Genomic DNA, 27953 nt, shown 5'->3' on the forward strand with positions numbered 1-27953 from the left:
TAAGCAGCAAGTGTCCCCAGCAGAAAAGCAAAGGAACATGCACTGATGTGACCCATTACCCAGGAGTGGGAACTGAGTAAGCTCGGAGTGTGTGGAAATGTTCCTTGCTACACTACCAATGGTAATGTTGCCTTCTTCTCCTCTCAGCGTGGCAGCACCATTACTCCATTGTCCATGAGTTCTGTCCTACTCCAGTTTTCAGCACTGTTCTCAATTTTCTACCCATGTTTTCTGAATGTTTGGTGTCTATTGACATTGTGCTTTTTCGTGGCCTTGGTAGAGGATTTTCTCTGGTTACTATTGTTTCCTTGAACATCTCCAAACTCCCTTTCCTCAGACCCTGTCCACTTTTTAAAGGGCTTGAAGGGGCTTATGATAAAGTAAACTAGACTAAGGAGCCAAAGATATAACCAGAAGCCAAAACTGACCATTAGGGAGGGATGGAGAGAGGGAAGGAAGGAGAGAGAGGGAGGAAGGGAGAGAGGGAGGGAAAGAGGGATGAAAAAAGGGAGGTGGGAGAGGGAGGTAGGAAGGTATACAATCCAAGTCAGAGACTGCTCTCAGTAATGGAGAGTGTATTACTCACCATAGCTCAGGAGTCTCCTAACAAGCTAACTCAGCACTGACATTTCACTGAGCTTTATTCCCTTTAGGGCTCTTAACACAGAGGTGAAAAATATTCTGTAATTTGCCTAAAATGGCTTGCCCCTCTCTCCTCAGCTTTTCAGATGTGATGGCCACTAGGTGAATGTTCTCCCTAGAATGACTCTCTGATATGAAGGGTTTCATACCCATCTCTTGGGTTGGAGTCCACCATGTGCCACATACAATAACCTGACATTCTTTTCAGAATCTTGAAACCCCTATTTTTAGCAATCCAGCCATATGGAACACAGTCCACAATGATCACACCTCATTCCTCCTCATTTTCTTTTCAATAAGGTCGACTTTAATTAAAAGAGGCCAATAAATCCTCAGGTCAGAGAACTCATCACTTTGACTATAAAACTGAAGAAGTGACATTTCTAAGAAACCCCCTTGGAACTGAGGGATGGAAAGCATTGGAGGGAGGTTACAGAATGATTGATCTCTACCTGTCCTGGGTCTGTCTGCCGTGTCCCTTGGGCATGGGCAGTCTGATGCAGCACAGTAGAGGAGCCTTGGCTCCAGCAAGAGCAGCAAAGCTGACAGCTGTGCTTTCTTGCACCGAGCATCCTGGGAAAAATTAATGCTTGGGCAGCCCTGCTGCCATCTGTGGCATTTCTACAGCAGACAGGTTATTTATAGAAACTTGTTTGTGTAAAGCCAATATTTACCTGTCAGGGTTGTCAAAATTTACAATTCATCTGTGCCATTACCCAGCAGTTTCCCTGTCAATAATGGAAATTTCTATCACCAGAAAGGGAGACCAGGGGCAGCCAGGAGGACTACACTGCCCTCCCAGTAGGTGGGAGAATGAATGGTATTAATGGTCAGAAGCTAAGTGTACCTGTCATCCATGGGGCCACTGGATCCTCCCTCTATACAGTGAAGATAAAAGGTATCAAGGACACAAAAGTGGAATTCTTCCTATCACTTCCTTGTGGCTGGATCTTCAAAGCCACACTTGGCTAAGCTAGAATGATAATGGAGACAGTGTTTGTTTCCCCATGTCTTCTAAAAGAAGACTGTACCTATGATAAAGACAAGTGATCAGGTGGTCTTCATAGAAAGTCACCTTCTGAAACCATCAGGATCCAGTATTTTTCCCTGCAAAGAGACACCCCATATACCTCTCTGATTATCCTGTGAGACTTTGGGAGTTCATTTTCTTCTGTAAGACTCTTAAGAGAAGGTGCAGAGTCCCTTTCCTTCTCTTTACCATCTCTATCAATGAGGTAATCCATTCAAATGACTTACTTTGATCATTAGATCTACATCTCTAAGCCATTTTTACTTTCTAGGCTCTCCACTATCAGGAAAGAAAAAGTCACCACTTGCATTGACCTAAAGCATTTCCTTTACATAAACACATACCCTGTCTTCTCTCCTCCCAACCCTGGTCTGCTCTTGTTCCCCAGTCTCCACCACAGGCACAGATTTGCGCATTTCTCATCTGGAATTCCTGGGACTAGAAATGTATTAGACGTCAACCCATTAACATCTTGGAGCATTTTCATGCACGCAGAGAGATATTTCAAAGATAAGATCCAAGTCTAAATATAAAACTTATGTTTCATATGTACTTTATACATATGGGTTGAAGGTAATGTTATACAGTATATTTAATAAACCAGCATTTTAATTGTGATTTATCACTTAAGGTCAGGGTAAAAATTCTACTTGTGATACTGAAGTGTCTTGGAATTTGTAATATTTTGAGGTCTCAGACTATGAATGCTCATCCTATTCCAGAATTTACTAAGAAATCATCTTCAATTTCTAATTATCTAGCTCAATTTCAATAACAAGCAATTAATTGTTGGTTCCATAGTCTAAGCAGTCCACTGACTCCATTCTAAGCTTTGGCCACTACTTTGGTTAGACAGTTCTATCTCCTGCTCAGAGAGAAACTCCCAACTAGGTCTCTTTTCAGAAATCACGGTCTTTTGTCTAGAGTGTTATCTTTCTGAAGTGCAAATCTGAGTACATCTGTCCTGGGCTTAACGTTTTCCTTTTTTCCTTTAGAGAACATTGCTATAACCCTGCGTTGAAGCTTCATCTCCACATCACTTTACAGGGCGCTTTCCAAACTCCAGCACAACCCATACTCTCTGACCATTGACCTGAAGGCGTGGTTCTCTTTTCATTGGCTTTCACACACAAGTTTACTGTGCCATATTTGTCTATAGGCCCCATACTTCCTCTTCTCTGTGGAATATCCTCATGGTCACCTCTTTCTTTCATCAGGGAGCATACCAATATATTTACTGAAGTAATATGGTAGAATTCATGAAGGCAGATGTCAAATTACAGAAGATGAGCAAACACTTTCCTGACAACCCTTCATTTTTGTCAAAGGTGTTTTTGGGGGGTTTATATCTAGAAAATATAACCTCTTTATCTGGAAACTGACATGGCAAATAATACACAAAGATGCACCATCAATAATGCAGTCTGGACAACTGGAGAGGATCAACTCCTGACTGTCAAAACTGACATACCCATGACTGACAGACACACAGCGTCTGGAGCTACCAAACCAACTTCTCTGTAGGAATTGAGGAGTTTAAAATCTGTCCCCCTAGCTATTTCTTCTTGTAGTTCCCTCTATACATTAGTAACTGGTTGCAAGGTCCCTTGCCCTGGATTACAGACTCCTCTAGCTTCCTCCTTTGCTCCTGGCTGTCACCTCTTCATCTGCTTCTGGCTTTTGGTTAAAACTTCACTAGAAGTATGGGCAGTCTTGGCTTCACTGCCTTAAGCAATTTACCTCTCTACTTTTCTTGTTCCTAAGGGAAGAAACTCCTCAAGCAGGGATGACAAAACTCAATCCCATTTTTTTTTTTTACTAGATGTATTTCTTTACTTACATTTCAAATGTTATTCCTTTTACCGGTTTCCTATCCATAAGAACCCATCCCTCCCCCTTCCCCATATGGGTATTCCCCCCATCCATCCCCCTTACTGCCCCCCCATATTCCCCTGCACTTGGGGTCCAACCTTGGCAGGATCAAAGGGCTTCCCCTTCCACTGGTGCCCCAACAAGGCTATTCTCTGCTACATATGCAGTTGGAGCCCTGAGTCAGTTCATGTATAATCTTTCAGTAATGGTTTAGTCCCTGGAGGATCTGGTTGGTTGGCATTATTGTTCTTATGGGGTTGCAAGCTCCTTCAACTGTTTCAATACTTCCTCTAATTCCCCTCAAAGGGGTTCTGTTCTCAGTTCAGTGGTTTGCTGCTAGTGTTGACCTCTGTATTGGACAAGATCTAGATGTGTCTCTAAGGAGAGATCTATATCCGGTCCCTTTCAGCATGCATTTTTTAGTTTCATCAATCTTATCTAGTTTTGGTGACTGTATATATATGGGCCATATGAGGGGCAGGCACTGAATGGCCATTCCTTCAGTTGCAGCTCTAAACTTTGCTTCCATGTCCTCTCCTATGGATATTTTTCCCCCCTTTTAAGAAGGAGTGAAGCATCTGAACTCTGGTCATTGTTCTTCTTAAACTTCCTGTGGTTTGTGGATTGCATCTTGGGTAAGTCAAGCTTTTGGGCTAATATCCACTTATCAATGAGTGCATACCAAGTGTGTTTTTCTGTGGTTGGGTTACCTCACTCAGGATGGTATTTTCTAGTTCATTCTATTTGCCTATGAATTTCATGAAGTCATTGTTTTTGATAACTGAGTAGTACTCCATTGTGTAGATGTACCAAATTTTTTGAATCCATTCCTCTGTTGAAGGGGATCTGGGCTCTTTCTAGCTTCTGGCTATTATAAATAAGGCTGGTATGAACATAGTGGAGCATGTGTCTTTGTTGTATGTTAGAGCATCTTTTGGGTATATGCCCAGGATATGTATAGCTGGGTCCTCAGGTAGTGGAATGTCCAACTTTCTGAGGAACCTCCAGACTGATTTCCAGGGTGGTTATACCAGTTTGCAATCCCACCAACAATGGAGGAGTGTTCCTCTTTCTCCAAATCCTTGCCAACATCTGCTGTCATCTGAGTTTTTGATCTTAGCCATTCTGACTGGTGTGAGGTAGAATGTCAGGGTTGTTTTGATTTGCATTTCCCTAATGACCAAGGATGTTGAACATTTCTTTAGGTGCTTTTTGGCCATTCAATAATCCTCAGCTAAGAATATTTTGTTTAGCTCTGTACCGCATTTTTTTAATAGGGTTATTTGGCTCTCTGGAGTCTAACTTCTTGAGTTCTTTCAGACATAGGATTGGTAAAGATCTTTTCCCAATTTGCTGGTTGCCATTCTGTCCTAACGACAGTGTCTTTTGCCTTACAGAAGCTTTGCAGTTTTATGAGGACTCATTTGTCGATTCTTGATCTTAGAGCATAAGCCATTGGTGTTTTGTTCAGAAAATTTTCCCCAGTGCTCATGTATTTGAGACTCTTACCCACTTTTCCTTGTATTAGTTTGAGTGTATCTGGTTTGATGTGGACGTCCTTGATCCACTTGGACTTAAGTTTTATACATGGTGATAGGCATGAATCGATTTGCATTCTTCTACATGCTGACCTCCAGTTGAACAAGCACCATTTGTTGAAAATGCTATCTTTCTTCCATTAGATGGTTTTAGCTCCTTTCTCAAAGATCAAGTGACTATAGGTGTGTGGGTTCATTTCTGGGTCTTCAATTCTGTTCCACTGATCTAGATGCCTGTCTCTGTACCAATACCATACAGTTTTTATGACTATTGCTCTGTAATACTGCTTGAAGTCAGGGATGGTGATTTCCCCAGTTATTTTATTGTTGAGTATAGTTTTCACTATCCTGGGTTTTTTGTTATTCCAAATGAATTTGCTGATTGCTCTTTCTATCTCTATAAAGAGTTGAGTAGGAATTTTGATGGGGATTGCATTGAATCTGTAGATTGCTTTTGGCAAAATGGCCATCTTTACTATATTAATCCTGCCAATCCATGAGCATGGAAGATCTTTCCATCTTCCAAGATCTTCTTCAATTTCTTTTCTTCAGAGACTTGAAGTTCTTGTCATACAGATCTTTCACTTGCTTGGTTAAAGTCACACCAAGATATTTTATATTATTTGGGACTTTTGTGAATGGTGTCATTTCCCTAATTTCTTTCTCAGCCTGTTTATCCTTTGAGTAGAGGAAGTCAATCCCTTTTTAATAGGGAGATGGCTGCTCTTCTTGCAGCAGAGTCCTGCATCTTGCTCTTAAATTACCCTGCATTCCATGGTCTTGGATTCTACTTCTTAGACCAGCCATGCCTTCTGTGGTATTTGTCTTCACTCTGTACACAAATTCCTCCTTCCCATCACAGAGGTAGAGTGTTGTCCAGACTGCCATGGACCCCAGAACCTTCTTGAGTGTCAAGTAAGTCAAGACTAAAGTAGGTGGGGATAGGGTTGGAGAGATCCAGACAATGCTGATGAAGCTGGTTCTGGGACCACACCATTTGAACTATGGTCAACCACATCTAGTAAATTTTTATCTGCCCAGTTTTGTCCCCTCATAGTACTTCTTATACTTGAGAATTCTTTGATTCTGCTTTTATATGCCCTTCCTGCTACAACGGGAGATATACAGGTCAGAATTCTGTGTCTGTGACTTAGTATTATGTCCTCATTCAGAACTGGCACATAATAGGAACTTTATAATTATGTGCTGAACAGTGACTAATTGCAGATTTAAAGACCAGAACACTGACGTGCATTGAGCCTAAAGCTGTCTTTGTGGAAATTGTGTAGTAAGTACATTGAGAAGGAGCTGGCTGGGGACCCAAGGACAAGGTCTGTCATCAGCAGCAGATTCCCTAGCTGGGGTTTGAGGGGAGTGACTGATGAGCAGAGCTGTCCTACTGGGAAAGCCCTACACACAGATGCTCAGTAACACACTGAGGTCGTCTGCACCCCTGGGGGCTGCCATTTGGCTCAGCATGGAACACAAATCCTGAGATGAAGCTTCTAGATGATCCAAGGATCTGAAAGGAAATCTGTCTAAAAGGCCGGCCGAGGCCCTGTAATTAAATGTTCTGCTTGGTAACCTCTTAGTATTCTTTCCATACACTCAAGAGGGCAAACACAGCCCATGAGGGAGCCAAGAGATAGGAAGAAGGGGAGCCAGAGACCAAAGTGATGGTGGCATTTTAATGAATGCCACAGAGAACAAGCAGGGTGGGGAGAGGAGTGCTATGGAAGATGACACTAATGAATCCAACCCAAGCTGTGTGGGTTGTGTGGTTAATGACACACAGAGCAAACACCTGATTAATAAGCAGCAGCCCCAAGGCTTCAGCCTAACCTTCCAAAACTCCCAGGTGAAAGCGACTGGGAGACTGAGCAAGGTTCACAAGGAAAGAAATCACTCTAGACTCACTTGAACGAATGAATGTCGAGAAAGAGGAAAGTGTATTAACTCTCTGAAAAGCAACCACAACCCATCACAAAATGTCTCAAGAAGGTCTACTTCCTTAAGAAAAATTCTACTGTCATGTGAACAGTTGGGGAGGGAAGAAACGGTGTCTGCTTTTACAGGTGCCATGTCTCTTTACTGTCCCTCAAATATTTCTTGGGGTACCCAGAGAATAGTGATCAAGCCTGAGGACATCTGAATGACATGAAGACAGGGTACAGTGCTATTGACATAGAGTAGGTCATCACACGAAGCCCACCACGATTTTCTGAGAAAACATTTTTAGTCATTCAGTTAGAATGAAACGCTTGAACTGGAAAAATGGCTCAGCAGATAGGGGTGCTTACTGCCAAGGCTGATTATATGATTTCAGTATCTGGGAGCGACAGAGTTGAAATGACGGCAGAATTCCAGTGGTTGTTGTTTGACCTTGACACACATACTATGGCATCTGAGAACTCACCAGAAGTATTTTTCACTAATAAGAGCGCCAAATAAAATTGTTTATTAGAGAAATACATGAAGTTTGGTAGAATAGATTATGAGTAAACAATAGTTTTAAATGATCTCTAATTCTACCACTAAGAGAAAACTTTTGGCATGTATCTAAGAGTATTCTAAAATATAGTTTTAGCATGTATACCACATTCTCTCTCTCTCTCTCTCTCTCTCTCTCTCTCTCTCTCTCTCTCTCTCTCTGTGTGTGTGTGTGTGTGTGTGTGTGTGTGTTTGTCTTTCTCTGTGTACCCATGTGTATTGATTACTTCAAAAGGAAATTCCAAAGGAAAAGAGCTAAGTTGCACAATTAAATATTACTAGCGTTATTTAGAAGCTAATACCATAGTTTTTTCTTCTTGAACATTTTGCAATTTCAGCAACATATTCACTGCCATGTCTGAAACACAGTGAAAATTTCCTTAAACAAATGAGTTTATGTAAGAACAGTATTTTATCAGAACAGTATTACTAGCTTTTGTTGCTCATCTCTTATTTTGCTTAGTTTACAAACAAAAATTTGTCATATCTATGGAGGTAGCAGATTATAAAGAAGAACATGGAGCCTGTAGGGTTTGGTGCTATCTGTAGTTTCAGGTACCCACCAGGGTCTTGGTACATATCCCAGACTACAAAGAGAGCTTACCATCTTTTAGCAGAAATCTAAAACCTGTTTTTGTTTGTTTGTTTTGTCTTGGTTTTGTTTGCTTTCAACCTAAAATTTGGCCCCTCACTCTGACTCTAAAAGTGCATGACTAATAGGCAGCTTATAGAAGACCAGAGTCATCATGGTCTGAACAGTAGATACAACAGAGCAGCTCACATAGAACACCCTGCATCCTGCCACATTGCTTCTTCATCACAGAAATGCTGCAAGCTATGAATGCCATCCTTATTTACAGTTGAGAGAATGGAGACTGGGGAAACAAGGCAATGGCCTAAGGTCACAGTCCCACTAAGTACCATGATTATGTTCAAGCACCTTCTATTGCATCACAGCTCTTACTTGAGGCAGGAGACTGTAGAGAGAGGGAGCAGAGGGAGAATGGAAGCCTTGGGAAAGTGGAGTGATTCGGCTGGGGACACCCTGATAACAGAGCTGGGTCAAAGTGAGGTAAGAGGAGCAGGAGAGAAGGCTGAGTCTGACGTCAGAGCCTGACTGCTACCAGCAAAGACACTGGGGCCAGAAGCAGCCTCAGCTTTGATTCCTCATACCACACCCAACATGAGCTTGAAGCTTATATCCCATTTCTATCTGGAGAAAGGTGACATAACCAAGCTCAAACTTGGCTTCCCTGATAATGAGGGAATTGTAACCAAACAATGCCAGGCTCTAACTGGTCTCACCTGAAAATAAGACCTCCTTAGGTTTTGTCTCCAGTCTTTTGTTTCTATTACAGGATGACATTGCTGTTTTCTGTCTCTTTATTATATTCCATGATCCCCACTCAACAAAAATAGAGAATTCATTTTGTAGAAGAGACTCACAGTCTGTATTATAGTTGGAAGAGCAAACACAAGCAGGTGTAAAGTCTTCCTTTGTAGAAACACCCACCAGATAAATCAGACTCATTGTGAGAAATGCTCCAATCTCATCATTAGTTCATTAGAACAATCTGACCCGTGGATATCTCTTAGTACATAAGTAACAAAAGTGAATGTTCTCTGTAACATTTTGAAAACAAAAACATCTTTTGATTTTCTCCAAATTAGTCAAATGTTTGGTGTTCTAGGAACCTTAGTTAACATTTCCCAGGACTGGGATTGTAGCCCAGTCCTGTCTCTCAAGCACATACAAGGACCTATGTGTGATCCTTCACACTACAACAAAAAATGAATATAAGATTCTTTTCCATATGTAATGACCCAGTGAGCACTTCTTTCTAGCCCTTACTAATCTCAAGGGTTCCAAAGGCTGCCTTAGTTTTGCCTCTGTCTGTGTTCAAATTCTTGACCCATTTCTGAACCCTTTTCCTGATGCCCTCTATCTTATTCTATATAAAATTACATGATGAATATTTAATTCCCATCCAAAATAGGTGATGAATTCCTAATTATATACCAAAATCCAATTCAAACACATTCTCTGTAAATTCCAAGTACTTCCTCCTTCCCCCAAGCCCCGCTTTCTCTTCTTCTCCAAGACAGAAAGCCATCCCCCCATATCCTGTAGGACAGAAGTCTACCACTAACTCATTCATGCCACATTCATCGCACACTTCCTTCCTTAGCTGTGTGCACACTGCCAGGTGCACAGCAGTGCTCAGGTCAGATTTATTCATCTCAGTAACTGTTCTTATTCTGAAAACCTTTTCTGGGGCATCCTGAGGGCTCTTAACATTCAGTCTGGAGCAGGTCAGAATGAAATCTATAGTTCTTTTCAAATTCTAAATTTGTCTTCTTTTTGAAAAGAAAGGCATTAGGTCAGAAACTTTCAAAAATAAGGCCTTGTTCTCTCACAATTCTAAGAAGTAATTTTAGACCCAAATGCTATCAAGTCAATCAATATTTTATATGCTTATAAAAGACATTTTTGAAATATGAGAGATTGTATTTAGGGAAAAAAAAGGTAACAAGTTTAATTTCACAGTCGCAAAAGGTACCCAGGTATTCAGGAAAACTAATTAGAGTCTAAGATGACCTAATGAATCTATTTCATGACAATTTATAATAACAACGGTTTTAGTAGTTCTAAAACAATTATCAAAATGATGCGTGTGATTTACATTGACTGTCGACTTGATTGGATTTAGCGTCCACAAGCCGACGAGCTAAGGGATTATCTAGATTAGGTTAGCTTCTGAGCCACCCTGAAGGTAGATGACAGCATCCCCTGTACTTGTGTTCTGGACTGCAGAGAAGGAAATAGGAGGGTGAGGAGCAGCCTGCATCACTCTCTCCTTGACCACACATGCAGTGTGACCAGCTGCTCAGACTCGTGGTGCTGGGATTTCTCTGTGATGATGAACACATACCTTGAGCTGAGAGCCAAAATACATGCTTCTCACCTTAACTTGTTCTTGTCGGGGTATTTTATCACTGTTACGGGGCAAGTCACTAAGATGTCAAGTTCTTTCCACATAAAAAATTATCAGTTGGTTACTTTTTCAAATGAATACTTTGGAACGGGGAAAACAAGAAAGCGGAATTTTTAATAAATTAGTAAATAATGAACGATCTATGGGGTTTGGTTATAATGCAAGAAAAAGGATGGGGAATCATTAGTAGAAGCATGTGCCCTTCACAAATACTGCTTCACAAATAAACCAGGGTTGACCTGCAGGAGAGAGAAACTCTGGCAGCAGTGTGAGCTTCAAGTTCAACCTGTTCAGTGGTGAGCAAAGAAAAATTTCATTTCCAAGTTACATTTCATGGTAATGTTGTAGAGTTTGGTCCAACTGTGATTTCCCTAAGAGACAGCCAAAGCTATTTAGGGACTGCCAGCCTTGTATCTGAGGAAAAGAAATACCAGGTCTTTTATAATGTAAATGTGGTGTGGTTCTCCGTGAAAATAGTGATTATTGATGCTTTCAACTAACTCAGGAATTCCTAAATACATTTGGGCAAAGACCCCATTCCATAATGGTTTTTTCTTTGTCAAGGATATTGTAATAAATAGAGAAGTTTCTGTAAACTTTATGGTTACCCTCAACAAAAGGACAGTTTGAAAGCAAACACCTACCTAGATATTTTCAGTTCCTGTCAAAAACGTCCCATAGACTTTCTTTAATATGTCCCACCCCATCACCAGAACCAGTAGACATAATTCCCAAGAGCATGTAACTCTCATTTCTCTTTTTACTCAACACTGGTTCAGAAGGCCAAGGACTCTACTTGGTCCATGCTATAGCAACCAGAATCTTCAAGATCTATACTTCTAGAGGCTCTGCTTATTCCTTAACCTAAGTTCTTCCCCCACATATCTCCCTGAGAGTGTCCAGAGCCAGGGTCTGCCATTAGTAAATTTTGTATCTTCTCTGGGCACAGGCTACTCTTTCTGGTCCTCATATAAGCATGGATGATTCTGTGGGGGCATGGCTATTTCACTGTCTTTTCTAGTTTTTCTCCAACAGCCTGGGTGCTTCTCATCTTACTTTTTGACTTTCTTGGTCTCCAGTGCTACTTCTAGCCTGAAGGCTTCTATTTGCTAACCTCCTGCTCATCTCCTGGGCCATTTTCCATGAGAGAATAGTACCTCATTCCTCCTATGTTCTTTAGCTCCTCCTGGCCATGCCACAGTTCTTTGGAGAATTTCTTGCCTTTCCTTCCACTCATTTTTGTTCTTGGTAATTATAAAGAACTCAAGATATGAGTCTTCCAAATTTCTCATTCTGTGACTCTTAATCAAATGATTTTCTCCTTATAATATTCTTTATGGCCTTTTGCTGTTAGTATCCATTGAATCCTAAGCCTTGCCATTGCCAATATATCATCATCAAATACTTTTAATCACACCATCAAAACACCAAGTCATTAACAAAATTTTAACTTATGGCCATGTCATATCTTTTTACATTACTTTTTCTTGCATCTCCATTTTAAAAAATGTCTTTGATCCTCTTAATCTTTGATACTAACATTTCTTTCTTTTCTATCTACCACATGTCTGCCTTACTTCCATTCTAATACAATCACCCTTTCATATTGATTTCCAAAGGCCTAGCACCCTTCCTATCATAGCTAGATCTTGCTTAAATCTTCTTCTTTGCTTCCATTCACCTGGGCAGCTTAATATGTCTGACAAGACTATGAAAAGCAATGTTTCCATTTTAAATTTATAACTTTAAATTATTTTTTTTACCCAGAAGTCCTATTGTGTTTCCAAGTGGATTTGCTCTTCAGTTTACTAAGCTACAGTTTTGTTTTGTTTTTTTACAGAGCTCTTAAACCTCTTCCTTCTTCCTTAGTTTTTCACAAGATAACTAATTATCCTTTCACCAAGAAACTAACAGAGATTATAAGATAGCTCCTCTAATTAAGCAATGTATTATATCTGAAGCTGCTCTGATCTTGAGCACCAAAGACCTCCATGAGGCCAAATCTGATCCTTTATAATCTTCACTTCACAGTTGTGCTTCAAGGTCTAGTTCTCACAACCTTTCTTCTCTTGGTGTTGAGAAAACAAATTTTCCACTTTTGTTGCTATTTGGTTGTTTCTCAAGCCCAGTGCCTCTCCTCCATCTTCCTTTGCTGAGTCTTTTTTGTTCGTTTGTTTGTTTTGTTTTAAATCAGACTCCTGATCCACCTATTGAAGTGTCCTGCATTTTGTCCTTGGCACTCTACTCTGTCATCTGATCTAACATAATCTATGTGTGAATACCTCTTCCTAGGACTCTGGTACATGTATTCCCCTGCTTTCTCCATATCTGCTCTAGGATGTCTAGTATGTATTTTATAGCCAAGAATTCCAAATTTCATCCTTTCTTCTCCTCTTCCTCCTTCTCCTGCTTCTTCCTTCCTCCTCCTCCTCCATCCTTCAATAATCCTCATCTCAATGGTGTTGTCATTAAACCTGGTGTAGTGCTGTATTCATTCATTCTCCCCCATCCTACTCCTCATCTATCATTCCCAGCTAATATGTCTTAACTTACCTGCCTTTTAAAAGCTGCAAAAGAGCTACACCCATTAAGCTACACTAAACATGACCTGAACAAGGACAACAGCAACAGATATGTGATTATGGAGGTTGGAAGCTCACAGAAGCCTCAACACCAAAGGAAAAACTAAAGGCAACTAGGAGTGATGAGAGTGGAAGAAATATTCTTCCACAGAGAAGAGCACACCAACTTGGTTATCCAATACCAAATTATCAGCCCTGAAACATTTACATACAAGCAGCATATGATGGTGTCTAGGCATGCACACACATGTGCACAGCCCGCCACCACATTTCTAACAACAATTAAAGAAAAAGAGGGCATGAAACTGAAAGAGAATAAGTGGTAGTCACGGAAGAGTTTGGCAGTAGGACAGGAAACAGGAAATTGACATAATCATATTATCTCAAAACTAAAAAGTATTTAAAAATCAAAAGCTCAGAATATATTAATAGCAAGTTGACATTATTATCATCCTGTCCACTTTGGTCTAAGATAGCATTCTTTCCATGCATGACTAACTAACAGTTGCACTTGCCTGTTTTCACCTGTACTCCATGTAGTCACAGTTACTGTTTCAAACCTGTCAGATCAAGCATCTTCTGACTTGCAAAATCTCCAAAGGCTCACTATCTTGCCATAGGTGAAAGCAAATATCTTTATCATAGCTTACGAGGCCCTGAAAAGTCTGGTCTGTGGTTACCTCTCATCTAATTCTCTACAGCTCTTTCTTGTCCATTATCCCCTAGGCAAAATGAAAGCTTGCTTTGAAAAATTTTTATATATTAGTTAAATGTTAAATTAAATGAAATTTTGCCTTGATGTTTTTGATATGTCCCCAAGCATATTTACCTACCTCCCTTAACCGTCTCTCTGCATATAATACGTGTGTGCCATCTCTGTGCCCAAATGTGAGCATATACCTGCTACAGTATATATATATATATATATATATATATATACATATATAATATATATATATATATTAGAGAAACTTGGTCCTTTCCTTCCTTGTTTGAGATGGGAACTCTGTTGTTTTTCTGCTGAAGACACTAGATTAGCTAAGCTATCTCTGCCTCCCATTTTAACACAAGAATGTGAAAACTGCAGACCATTGTGTGTCCATTGCATGGGGTCTGTGGATTAAAATCAAGACTTCATGCTTACATGGCAAGTCATTCAGCCACCTCCATCTCTTCAGCCCCGCCTCATTCTTTTTACTTTTGAGATTATTTTATTTTTGAGATTGTAATATAATCACACCATTTCTTCCTTCCCTTTCCTCCCTCCAGACTCCTATATACCCTTCTTGCTCTCTTTCAAATCCATGGCCTCTTTTTTTCATAAACTGTTATTATATACACATACACACAACTAAATAGAACATGTTCAGTCTGTAAAAAGTTATTCATATGTCCATTTTCAGGGCTTACCACTTGGAACTGGATAAATAATTGGTATGTTCTTCCCTGTGGAAGATAGTTTGTCTTCCTCTCAGCTTTCCTCAGTAGCCTGTAGTTCTTTGTGTAGGGTTGAGGCCTGTGGCCTTTTCCCATCCACTTGAGCTTGTCTGTTGTTGACTTGTTCAGTTCATGTTTAGCCAGGTTGGTGAGAGTTCATGAGTATACATTCTTCCATTACTAGATGACACAAGCTCACAGCAAACTTCCTAGACCTCTGGCTCTTACAATATCTTCACCCCTTCTTTTGCAATGTTTCCTGGGCTTTGGGTGCTAGAGTGTTTTGTAGCTCTGTCTGTTGGAACTGGGCTCCACAAGTCTTCATTTGGACTGGTTGTGGTTTTCTATACCTGGTCTCTGTCTGTTGTAAAGAAAAGTGTTCCCAGTGAGGCACGAGAAATACTTCATTTGTGGGTATGACAAATGTTTAGAATGTAGTTAGGCATTATTCTGGGTTCTTCTCCAAGCTTCAGGACTTCAGTAACCCCAGGTAATTGGTTTTGTTTCCAGTACCAAGCATGGCTTCCCTCTTGTTGAGCAGGACTGAAGCCCAAGAAGAGAGCTATTGGTTATCTGGAAGGTGTGTGTGCTAATATTGCTCTCGGGTTATTGTGCCATGCTGGTAGTTCACAGGCATGATAGCTGGATAGGACTGCTGGTTGCTTCCCTTCTTTGGAAGCTCGCATGGCTCCTTCTGCTACCATGAAAGATAGTTCTCGGGAGGAGGCATCTAGGTCAGTTCCAACTCAGGGGCCTCTGGTATACACGGTGTCTCCACAAAAAGATCTACCTTTTACCTCTATCAGACAACTGAGGGCACTGGCAGCAGCCTGTAATGTTTCAGGAGTCTCTTGGACAACTCTGACCAATCTGAAGGAGGGTTTCTCATGCCTGGTTTCGGGTTGTTAGATGCTGTTTCCTCTTTCAAGAACGCTCCGGTTGAACTGAAATTTCTGTAGCTTTAAGTTTCCCAGATCAGGTGTTTCCCCTCAAAGAAACCACTCACGATATTAGGTTTAATGATCAAATTGGCACAACCTAAATCACTCAGAAGTCTCAATAAGGGATTATCTGGAAGAGATTGGTGTGTAACCATGGGATTGTTTTGATTATTAGTAATTGATGTGAAAAGACACAGCCCATTGTAGGTGGCACTACTAGTAGCCTAGGCGATCATGGACGGTATAAGAGTAGAGTAAATTAGCTGTGCAGTGAGCATGCCTGCATTTATCTCTCTCTGCTCTCGACTATGAATGTGGTGTGACCAGCTGCTTCAAGCTCCTGCCACTGTGACTCCCCTGCAATGACAGAGAAGCACCTAGACTTTTGAGCTAAAATAAACAATTCCTCCCTTGACTTGTTTCTTTGTTAAGACATTTTATTATAGCAACAGACGTAAAACTCGGATACCACCCCTGAGTCCTCTGATGCCTAAAGTACCTGATATCCCACCATAAACCCATGACTTCATTACTACCTGACATAACATCATCTATCCACTTGTCTATTCAAAATTTACTTGCATTCTAAATATTAAGAAATAACTATTCAACAAATGTAAATTGACCCCTTTAGGAAGCAGTTTGGAGATATTTTTTATTACTAGACTTTTTTTTTTAAATCTAATACCTGGTTACAGATTAGTGCTACTTCATCAGCTCTCATGAGAAGGCAAGCGTATCACTCTCTTTGTCATTTAGAACATTCACCCTGGGAAATGTAGACTGAACTCAGCACTGTGGTCTAGGACATAGCTGACTTATATTCTGTAGAAGTTCCTTTTCCTGCTTCACAAAGCCCCACAGAGCTCATAGCCACATAGGGGATGCTCGTCTCTCTATCTATGATGACAAAAACTAACTTTTATTATTTTACTACTTAGAGATAACTTAAGAAAATAGCTTACTTGACCCCACTACACACATATACAGGACTTACATATTTGTGAAAATTATGGAATGCATGAGTGGAGAATATGCATGAAGCATGAAGGCAAAAGAGATATATAGGAAGACAAAATAGATCTTATTTAAAAACCTTATTGCCAGTGTGCATGGCATAATAATAATTTGATAAGTCAGGTAGGTGGGTTAGAAAGAGGTCTTTATTTCTATCAGAGAATTGTTTTAGATCAAGGGTCAATTCTCTTGCGTTCATACCTCTGTGGGTGCAAGTATGCACTAGGCAGATGTTTTGCCCTGTGGCTATCACAAAACAGACACTGGGGACATGGTGGGAGATAGACACAGGTGTGTTTTGTGGAAATGGCATATATTGAGTAGGAATTTAAACCACAGAAATTGTTTTAAAATCTCATCTCTATTGTTTACAGAGATATTTACCACCCCTGGTGTTCATATTACATGATTTAAAAACTAAATGACTTTAACACATTAAACTACTTCAAGGTAAGTACCCAAAGTAAATAAAATATTATTTTTTTGTCAACACACACACACACACACACAATCTTTTCCAAATATTTCACCATTAACGTCAAAGAAACTCGATAGTTTACATTTGCAGCAGTTTACATTTACATTTACATTTACATTAGTTTACATTTGTGCAACAGTTTGGTGGCATATATGTAGCTCCTTTCTTATAAGACATATGAAGTGTTAGAAAATGCCTGTTCCTGATTAAGGCTAAGCCTCTGCCAATTCTCTCAGAACAGTGGTCCCTGCTGTTACTTGACAACTTATGGTAGCCGGCTCCTCCATGCGTGCTGTGTTGAACTAAATCATGTGATGTAAATGTTGTTGTGACCCTCTAAGAGGTAATAAGAAGTCAGACCTTTCCTTTGTTATGGGGACTGGTGTGTTGATAACTGCAGATTCTGAGTTGCTTATGAGATTGCTCTAAAGATTGCTCACTGAAGAGGCTGCTCTGGATTCCTGATGCGAGTCATAGCTACCTCAGGGTCATTTCTCTCTCACCCCCTCTCTCTCTCTCTCTCTCTCTCTCTCTCTCTCTCTCTCTCTCTCTCTCTCTCTCTCTGTGTGTGTGTGTGTGTGTGTGTGTGTGTGCGCTTAGCCTTAATCAGGAACAGGCATTTTCTAACACTTCATATGTCTTATAAGAAAGGAGCTACATATATGCCACCAAACTGTTGCACAAAAGAAAAGCAAATGTAAACTATCGAGTTTCTTTGATGTTAATGGTGAAATATTTGGAAAAGATTGTGTGTGTGTGTGTGTGTGTGTGTGTCTGTGTGTCTGTGTGTCTGTGTGTCTGTGTACACGCTTACAGGAGTAGAAAATATCCAGAATCAAAACAAAATTGTTTCAGAGTGGTACATGGCACTGGTTGAGTAAAAATTTCCCACACCTCTGCAATCACACTGAGACTCTTTTTTTCTGAAAAGGTAAAAATGACTCTGAGAGATTTCCTCATATTATGTGAACATTTGTGTGGTCATTTTTGATGAGGATAGCCTATCAGTATCTTAAGGGTCTTTTGGCTGTGCAAGTTCATGTGATGGTTTTCAGGACTGGACATTAGTAGGATAATTTTATGTATGAATTATTGCAATCAAATTGGGTAAACTAAGCCATCAAGCTATTAGTGAAGCTTCTCTCCTAGTTTTCAAGGGCAACCTTTACATGTTTGTGTTTCCATATTGTATTGTCTTTGATGTCTTCTCACCTCAGGGCCCAGCCCTGGCCCAGAGGTCTTTTCATGCTAATTAGCTGTCAACTACAGTGCTGAGGGTACCTGGAAGAGAATGGGGGACAAGAGACTCAAAGAAGGATGCCAAGACTCAATCCTCAAAGGAATTATGAATTACAACTTCTTGCTTTCTTTCTGAATGGATCACTAATAATCTTCAGGCATTTTAAAAAGAACCTGACATTTAAATATCTCCAGTAAAAACTCAGAACTTAATGCTTTAACAAAACTTCTACAAGTTAGCCTCTTGTTTCATAGTGTGGAAAACATTTGCTGCTCTGACCATGGTGGCAGCCAGCTGGACTTGTAGGAATCTCTAGGAGCCAGTATCTTTTTTGGTATTACCTGTTTTACATCAGCAGAGAAATGTACACACAGATATATAAAAATAAAAGGATCCTGACTTGGCAGGAAAAGCTTTACTACCTCAAAAATTGTGTCACTTAATTAAATTAGGCTTCCTAAATGGAAATGATCCTCTAATCTATACTTGCAAACAGGCTGCTTTTTGGTAGAATGCTTTTGAAAATTTTCCTAAAATAACTACACTGTGAGGGGTAATTTTTAGGCCTTGGCTGGGAGGAGTTTCCAGCTGTAGCTGGCTCAAGCTTCCTAAAGGGGATCCCAAGCAAATCAGCATGTCCTCGGTGCCCACTTTGACATTACCAAGGGGTCCATATGCTTGCCCTAAAACCACAGAGAAAATCCAGATTCTAAGACCTTAATCCACTGACTTGACCCAGAAATAAAGGACTGTGTATCACTTTGAGGGATTTGAAATTTATCCAGAAATGTGTTTAGAGCCATTGAAAGTTTTGAGGCAGAACATAGTATTATCAAGTTGACATTATGATAAGATATTGACTATGACTTAAAAGAGGAACTGAAACCCAAAAGACGAGAGGACTTAGGAGATCCTGAAGTCACCTGGGAAAGTTGACCAGACCATCATGCATTGTGGAAGAAAGGAAGCATGTATACGCAGGGCTTTTTTGGAGGTATGACCCAATGCCCTCAGTGACTACCAGACATTGGAGGTATGACCCAATGCCCTCAGTGACTACCAGACATTGGAGGTATGACCCAATGCCCTCAGTGACTACCAGACAAGGGTAACTGTTGAGTAAAGAGGCAAAGTGAAAGCAGCCCAGGTCTGGCCTGGGCTGCTCATTTAAGGAAATTGATGGAGGCTTGGATGGCAAGACAGAAAGAGCAAATGAGAATGTAAAATTCATTGACTTGCTAAGTGCTTTGAGGTACCACTTCTGGAAAAACTGATAGCTTAGCATTTCTACAGCTATAGTCAATCAGTAAAGGTCTTAAATAAGAGCTCTGTGAAGAAGAGTGACTCATAAGAGACTGAAGTGAAAATCATTGCCCTCTGTAGAAATATGAAAGTGCTATAGAAGTGGGAAAGTGCTAGGAAATAGCTTTGGACGATGCTTGTTACAGCACTGCGTGAAAAACGGGGGCAACCTCTATGTCCACTAGGCATCCTGCTCCCATGCCTGCTGGTACACCAGCACAGCAGAGAGTGACTGAAACAGGGTGACATGACACATGTGCAGTGCTCAAGAGCCTGTGGACGATGGGGTAGACATTATGCATTTTTCTATTCATATATCTATATTTTGAAATTTCTACCTAGAATTTATTCTATATAAATATATATTTAAATAGGGGGAAAGCACTAATCAAATTTCATAAGGCTCTTGACAATGTCAAGTACGAATTTAGTACGTATCATCTTCTCCAAGTGATGTCTCAGGGGAACCTAACAGACAATCTACTGGGTACTGAGTGCTTAGTTCTGACTATAAAATACTGACAAACTTGGCTGGCTCCTTTCTGTCCTCACTCTGCCATGCCCCAGACTCATGCATGTAAGCTGTGACTGAGAGTTTCATGAAAGCCCATCTCTAAGTCCACTAACAAGTCATCTTGTATTTATATCTCCTGCCTTGAATAGTTTTCCTGTGTGTTTATTGTGTGTCCTGCTAAACTGCAAGCTCCCAGAAGGTAGAATTTATGTCTGATTATGGTTGTATTCCCCAATTTGCATATATTAAGCATTCAATATTTATAAAGAGAATTATTGATATCTCTTACATAAGGCCCAATGTAATACATTATATTTAGAATTTAGCACCAGGCATTTCTTCCCCAGAGAACACCGTGCCTTTTTTGATGAATCATAATTATGTAAGCTATCATTTTGCTTTCTTCTCCCCACCCCTTTCTACCTGGACTCTGAAGAACTACTTTTTAAAATTCTCAATTGCACTATCTAAAGCATACCAAAAATTTAAATAAATAAATCCCTCCTTCTCCTTTACATGGCTTTGAAGTTTTAATTAAAAAAAAAAAACCACAAAAAGCAAAAAGACCACAGTATATGCCCTATATAGCAGTTACCTCAAACCCTTTTAGCTATTGACATTAACAGGATAAAATGCAGTAAATGGAAAGTAAAAGCAGATGTACAACAAAAGAGAAACAGCGAATTTACACCATGTATAGCAGATATCCCATTATATGAACTGCTCCAACTCTAGAACCCAAGGATGGGAACTAGCTATCTGGTTTACCTCATAGCAATGAATGTGTTCTAAAGAGACACTTCAACTCTTCTCTCTAGCTAACAGTGGGTCTAAGAAATTAGACTCTGCCCAGGAATTTCCAGCTCAGAGAAGAAAAGTTGCAGCTCTGGAGACAACAGCAGGAAGAACTTGTCCTCTGGAGGAAGAGCTCCACCTTGTCAGTTGACTTTGAAGGAGAAACTGACCTTGTAGGAGAGACTTAGACCTAAGACAGTGATGGGGGGAGGGGAGGCAAGACCTTGACAGGACAGCTTAGTTACACATATCTCTTACCTTCTATTTACCAGACAAACTTGTACTTTTATGGATCTCTCTGTCCATCTTCCCAATGTAGCTATACTGAAAAAAATACCTGCTTTATGTTTTTCATTACCATTTTTGGCTCTTTCAATTGATTTATCAAACACATGTGGCCCAACCTGCTTTGTTGGGGCAGAGGTTATAGCCCTACACTCTCTAACAGTACTTTTAGAAATTTTCTATCTAGAACATTCTTTCCCAAGCTTTCTACACAGGTTTTCTTCTCAACACTTAAGTTCCTGTGTTAGGTCTTCCCTAACACAGGAAATGTCCTACAGGCTCCCTTTCTAGGCCTCTCACTCTCTTCAGAGGAGTGCCATCCCCATCTCCACTGACTGCTGCTCCCTTGATCAGGACAGGCATTGTCTTTCCTTTCTATTGCTGTGTTCCTACTGCCCAGAAGAGGGTCTGGCTTATCACAGGCATGGAATAAATATTTGAGAACAAGTAAACACTGAAGCAATTCCTCTCAGGTCAGCTAAGGAGTATTTCCTTAGCTTGCCTAAAGGCAGAAAGAGACAGGCACTGGGAAAAAAGCTCAGCAGGGAAATCACTGAGATATCCATCCTGGTTTCCTGTAGAGACAAACTCCATGTGCATCGGTACAGTTTTCCACTCTGAAATAAAGGTTTTGCAGCTAAAATGAAATGTGAAAAGCATATCAACATAAACAATAGATAGCCTGGGTGTGTGTGGAATCACATCTTTGGTCAGTACTAAAACTTCGCATTAAGTTTCTACTAAAAACCCAATCCCTGTCACTGTATGGCTCAGTCCATAAAGATGGCAGTAAGGAGGTACAAATGAGAGCAGAACATATTCAAAATGTCATTGTGTCAGCATCACTTCTCTGATCATCAACATTGCTTAGAAGCAACATGCTCACCTGTTTGACTGGCTTTAATTGGAAGCATGTGCATCTCCCCATGTAAGGGTACACCTGCTAGATACAAGGCATAGAGTTTTATGTCTTGATTGCCCCATTCTGCTCATTTAAGTACTTCATTTTTTCCCTTACAGATTCCTTCAAAGCAAAATTCTGAAGGAAAAAAATGAATACACTTCATTTATTTTTAAACTCTGCCAAATCATCTCAGGCAGGCAATAGAAAGGAAGAAGAGGCAAGTGTGTGCTGTAATAGAACTGTATTTCCCCCTGTAGCTCCACCATTAATTTCCAGACCCTCTGGCCGCCTTCCTTTCAGAGTGCACCAACATTCAAATCTTACATTACCTTGACTCCTTTCAGCCATTCATTACTGTGGAAGTCATGCACCATGGCATTCTGCCAATGTACATTTTAATGTTACTTCAGTTTGAACTGACTGTATACCTGGGAACCATTTGTGGAATGGGAATCAGACTAAATCTACAGTTGGCTCAGCTATTTAGATTTGGAATTCTTTGTTGTAATGTGGATCACTTAGACTACCAGTTTTTAAGCAAGATTCCTAAAAACTTAAATCCATGTGCTGATTCCCAGATAACACTTGCTTCACATGACAAGGATTCCTCTTCCTGAGGCAGAATCTGCAATGGAAAGAAACTGCCAGTCTGTGATTCCAAAACATAAAAATAATTTCCTTCCTCCCTCAATGCTGGCAAACCTGGTCTCTAAAGTTCACGAGTGATGATGATGATGATGATGATGATGATGATGATGATGATGATGATACTATTAACAAATAAGTAACAATAATGCCAAACAACTAGGGCAATATGTTGATATTAATTTGAGTGGTCTCTTCTTCTCTGAATATACAAATTAACATCAATGAGTTGAATTAATGTGCCATTGACAGCTTTGAATAAAGAAGTTGTAGGAAGAGATCACCAAAGACTATAGAGTAATAAAGAAAGGAAAACTTGGACCATAAAACAAATTATTTTACAAAAGGGACCAGAATAGAAACATCAGATAGAATTAGGGCCAGTTTTATTTAAGGAACCCATTAACCATCTGGAAAACATGATACACAGCATGTTGATTAAATCAGCAGGTTGTTTCAAATGGGTTGGCTGGCTGGCAACTAGAAAACCCAAGGTGATAGGCTTAGAAATGTGCAGGGAGACTAATGAAACAATGCCCTGGCCTGAGTGGCTTTTCTGTGAGGGATACAGACTTGATGGTTCACAGCAGAAGAGTCTTCATAAGACTTTACTGTAGGAAACGAACACTTCCTTAGTTTACAAGAGTTCCTCGTCATCTCTCTTCTAAAACACTGTACAATCCAGATCATTATATGGCAACTTGAATATTTCATAACCTGCACTATTTGGTGACAAAAACAGAATACACATTTGTGAGCAGTAATCTGGAGTTGGAGCCTGATCAAACACTATCAGTTCTCTATAGGGGTAGGCTAGTCCAGGAGATTTCCCAAATGGCCACTAGGGGGAGTATTGGCTAAACTTTGTCCATCTGGGAACAGGAGCCCCTGACTCACAGAAAAGGATGGGCAGACCAAAGGAGGAAAAGAAACCACTGTTCTTGCATAGGTAATAACAAGCAGTGTTTGGGGTACAGGCTCATGTGTCTGAGAATAAACAGATGTTGTCTTCTTGGGTTAATGATAACCCAAAACGCAAACAAGGTGGTTATCAAAGATCTGAGGTTTGGGAGGCAGACAATGTCTCAGCTCATATCTTTCCCAAAATCTTGCCTTTTGGCAGACTCTTGCAGGGAACACAAAACTGATAAACTACCTAGGGAACAAAGAGATGGAGTGACATCCTCAGTTTGATATACTGTGCACCATGCTTCCTGTATGGTCTTGTTCTCCTAGTAAAGCTCTCCAATTATTTTATACTAAATTTCTTCATCTGCTTTAGTATGATGTAAAAATAATATAACTTAGGGGCTAGAGAGATGGCTCAGCAGTTCTAGTGCACTGGATGTTCTTCAAGAGGACCTGGGTTCAATTCCCAGCACTCACAAGGCAGCTCACTATTGGCTGTTTCTTAGTTCTCGGGGAACTGACACCTTCTTTGGTTCTGTGGACATCACATGCATGCGGTGCATAGACTCACTGCAGGGCTCTATACATAAAAGTTTAAAATAAAATCTTTAAAAAATTATATTACTATTTAATATTTGGAGTATGTAAAAAAAAACAAGAAAGAAGGTAAAATGCAGTCTTCCAGAATTAGTTTTATGTTTATAATTACACAGTTGTGTGTCTGGATGACATCATTGTATTTCTTTTATTTCTAGCCACAGATTTCAATATTATTAGCATGATTCCATAGCATTAGTTTTCTGAAATTCATGTCTTAAGTAACAGAATATATATTCAACATTTTTGTTTTCTTAGGATGAATTTCCTCACTTAGGTCAAAGATCAGAGAACATTGGAAAAGTTTGAAAGCTACTGCCGATTTTCTGTAAAGCAGTACCCACCCATACATGAAACAGCAAAGTGGGAATGACTCTGGTAAACTTGGTATCTCTCAGTGCCTGTGAGATGGTTCTGTGGGGAGGGGCTCCTGCATGCAGGCTTGATGGTCTGAGCTTAATTCCCAGGTCCCACAAGGTAGCAGGAGAAACCCAATACCTGGGAGCTGTCCCATATCCATATGAGTGCCTGCACACACACACACACACACACACACACACACACACACACACACACACCACACCATACACCATACACCACACATACACATCAGACACAGACACATGGATACAGATACACACCACACACAGGCACAATATACACACCAGACAAAAACACATATACACCACACACACACATAATATACAACACACACACACACACACACACACACACACACTTCTTTTAATGTGTGTTTTGCCCCAAATAGTATTTATTCTCAAGTAGCCTGTAGTTTACCGTTACACATTTCCCAACATGAGTTCCACCTTAGTTTACCTTTTGATTCTTTCTAAAAGCCAGTGGCTTTATGTATATCCGTGTACGAGGTGGAGGCAGCATTGGCTGCATGTGTTACATTTCGGCATAGGAGATTTTCAGTCAACATTCTCCAAATGCTTTCTAGGAGCTGTTTGGTTTTCTTCTTTGACTCGACAAAAAATTAACTTTAGTCAAATAAGTTACACATGTTTGTTTTAAAGAGCTGTGTGAATACTGAGTCATACTCTCAATACCTATTCATTGATACTTATTAACCACACAAATCTATATATTTGTAGCATAATAGTGCAATCATTAATAAGTCATCACAGCCATATTTTGTCTCTTATAGTTCCATTTTCACTGATATGTTGAAGCTCTATTATAAGCAACGACTCATTTTTTACTTAATAGCTTGCGCTTTAAAATTTATAAAATAACTTTTGCTCTGTAAGCATTTGGGCTTCATGCTGTCCATATTACCCTTCCAATTTTTGTTATTTTCATTTGTTAGCTCTTCTCAAGGTGATTGCTGTGTACAGCAAAGGGTGATAATCACTGCTTTAAATACAGCCAGAATAAATCCCTGCATATGTTTCTCTAATAAAGTCACAAGTGAGAGGCCCACTTTCAAAACTTCTTTATTCCCGTTTGTGTCAACATTTGAAGGGGTGCTGTTTTATGTAATAATTTTAGAAAAATGTATTCCAAGAATTCTCTTTAATGATTAAAATACTAAAATGTTAGTGCATATTGAAAGGTAAAAAAAATTCTGCACAGACATGCTGACAAGCCAGCCTGATCTAGAAAATCCCTTATGGAGACGATCTTCCTAGGTGATTCTGGGTTGTGTCAAGTTGATAATTAAAACTATGTATCCTAACAGGCGAGTAGATTTGCTCTATTGTGTTAGTGTTGTGGAAGTCTCAGTCCAAAGGTGAGTTCCACAGCTTTCTGGTTTTGGCTCCTGGACTGCACTGAAAAGGTGAGCTCCCTGCTGTGAGGTTCTGCCTCAAGTCAGACCCCAAAGCAGCAAGGGCAACTAACTGACCATGTGCCTTCCAAACTTGGATTTGGCAAATCAGGCCATTCAGGTAAAGGTAGCACAGCCACTCACATTTAAACCCAGGAACTCAGACTTGATCTTGACTGTTCTCCTGAGCCCTGCACTTAGGAATTGGAGAGTCTCTGGGGAGCAAGACAAATATATCCTCATGGGCAGTAAGCAAAGTACAGCATAGTCATGAGACCTAGGAAAGTTCATCTGATGAAACTATGCTTTCAGGATCACTGTAGCTGTGTGCTAAGAGAGCATAAAAAGATTGCAGACTGCACGACAGGAACAGGAACCATCCTTAGAGCTCTGGAGGCTGGGACCCTAAGATCAAAGTGTCAGGAAGACTGGTTCCTCTCGAGGTTATGGGGAGACCCCAGGCCATTCTCCTCAGAGTATAGATGGCTGTGCTCTCCCTACACGTCTTCATATTATCTTCCCTCTATGAATTCAGGTCTTGAAAGCCACACTTGTCTTTTGTATAGAAACATCAATTATACTGAGCGAGAGGCCATCTTTTGATTTCAATTTAACGTAATATCTAAATATCATCATGATAAGGTCAGGACTCTAGCATAGTAACCTGTAGCATGCATCCAGATTACAAAATAGGTTTTAAACACCTCCTCAGATGCTAAACCCTCAGTACAGGTTTCTGCCAGTTGATTCGCCTTCCTAGAAAGCTGCTCCTGAGATCCCCAGACTTCAGACTCCACGCTGGTCTGTAAACAAGTCAATTATTGAAGAATTTTCCTATTCTGTATGCCCAGAAGTTAAGAGACTATTCCTTGATAATCTACTATGAGGGCTCCATGTCCACATCACTACTTCTCAAATAGCAGAAAAACAGCTTTTCGGAGAGCCATGGGACCCATGATTTGCTGCTTGAGAAACAACCAAGAACCTGTCCATTAGAATGCCCTTGAACTCCTGAGGCCATGCGTAAACTGCCTTCTATAGTATAGCTTCTCACATTCTTATTCTCAAAAATCAAGGTAACCCTTGGTTTTAACTTCTGTTCTTGCTGATGTCACAAAATGTCCCAACAAAAGGAACTTAAACAAAGAAGCTCTTGTGTTGGCTCAGCAGTCTAGGTTATAGTCCCTCATGACAGGGAGTCACAGTGGCAGGAGGGGAGGGGACTGGTCACATTGCACAGGCAGAAAAGAAACTGGGCAACAGATGTACACTGCTGTTCATCTCCCTTTCTCCACATATTCAGTCACACAACGCGGGCAGGGTTTGGTGTCATTCATAATGCATAGGACTTCATGCTTCAAGTAAGGAATTAAAGATCACACCCCTGACCATGGATGCTCAAAGGACCATCTCCAAGACAATTCTAGATTCTGAAAAGTTAATAATATACACTAAACATTTCATATATATGTACATATACATATATATGGTAAAATGTTTTGCTGAAATTAAAACCATTTTAAATAATATAATTTTCCGTGTATTTTAATATTGGCATTTTATGAAGAAAATGCAATGTCACACTTTTAAATGTAATTTGAGTGTCTTCAATAATACTCACTCATTTAAAAAGCACAAATAAGTCCTTTTTAAACAGCTAGAAATTTTAGAACAATATTTTCCGCCTTCAATGGGGTCAACAATGCTTTTCTTTTTAATGTAAAAGTCCCAATAGTAATGACCGACTAAGTGATTACTGCTGCAGCTGTTGACTTTGCCTCTGAAGCTAAAGCCTGGAACTAGGACCTAGGTGGATGTGAAGATCAGTCTGTTTATTGGACAGAGAATAAATGAAGCCAAAGCTCTTATGTGTCTCTTCCCGCATTTTCAGGAGATATTGTGCCTTTTAGCATTGCTTCTAAAACTCTGGGGAAAGACAAATGGGGT

General features: G+C 40.1%; 1 protein-coding gene across 4 annotated transcripts in view; it reads right to left on the minus strand.

The window, feature by feature from the left end:
* Positions 1-27953, minus strand: part of Elmo1 (engulfment and cell motility 1) — a 529323-nt gene that overhangs the window by 92221 nt on the left and 409149 nt on the right. The gene's annotated exons all lie outside the window — the stretch shown is intronic.

This window comes from Rattus rattus, chromosome 14 (genome assembly GCF_011064425.1).
Source record: "Rattus rattus isolate New Zealand chromosome 14, Rrattus_CSIRO_v1, whole genome shotgun sequence".
NCBI lineage: Eukaryota > Metazoa > Chordata > Mammalia > Rodentia > Muridae > Rattus > Rattus rattus.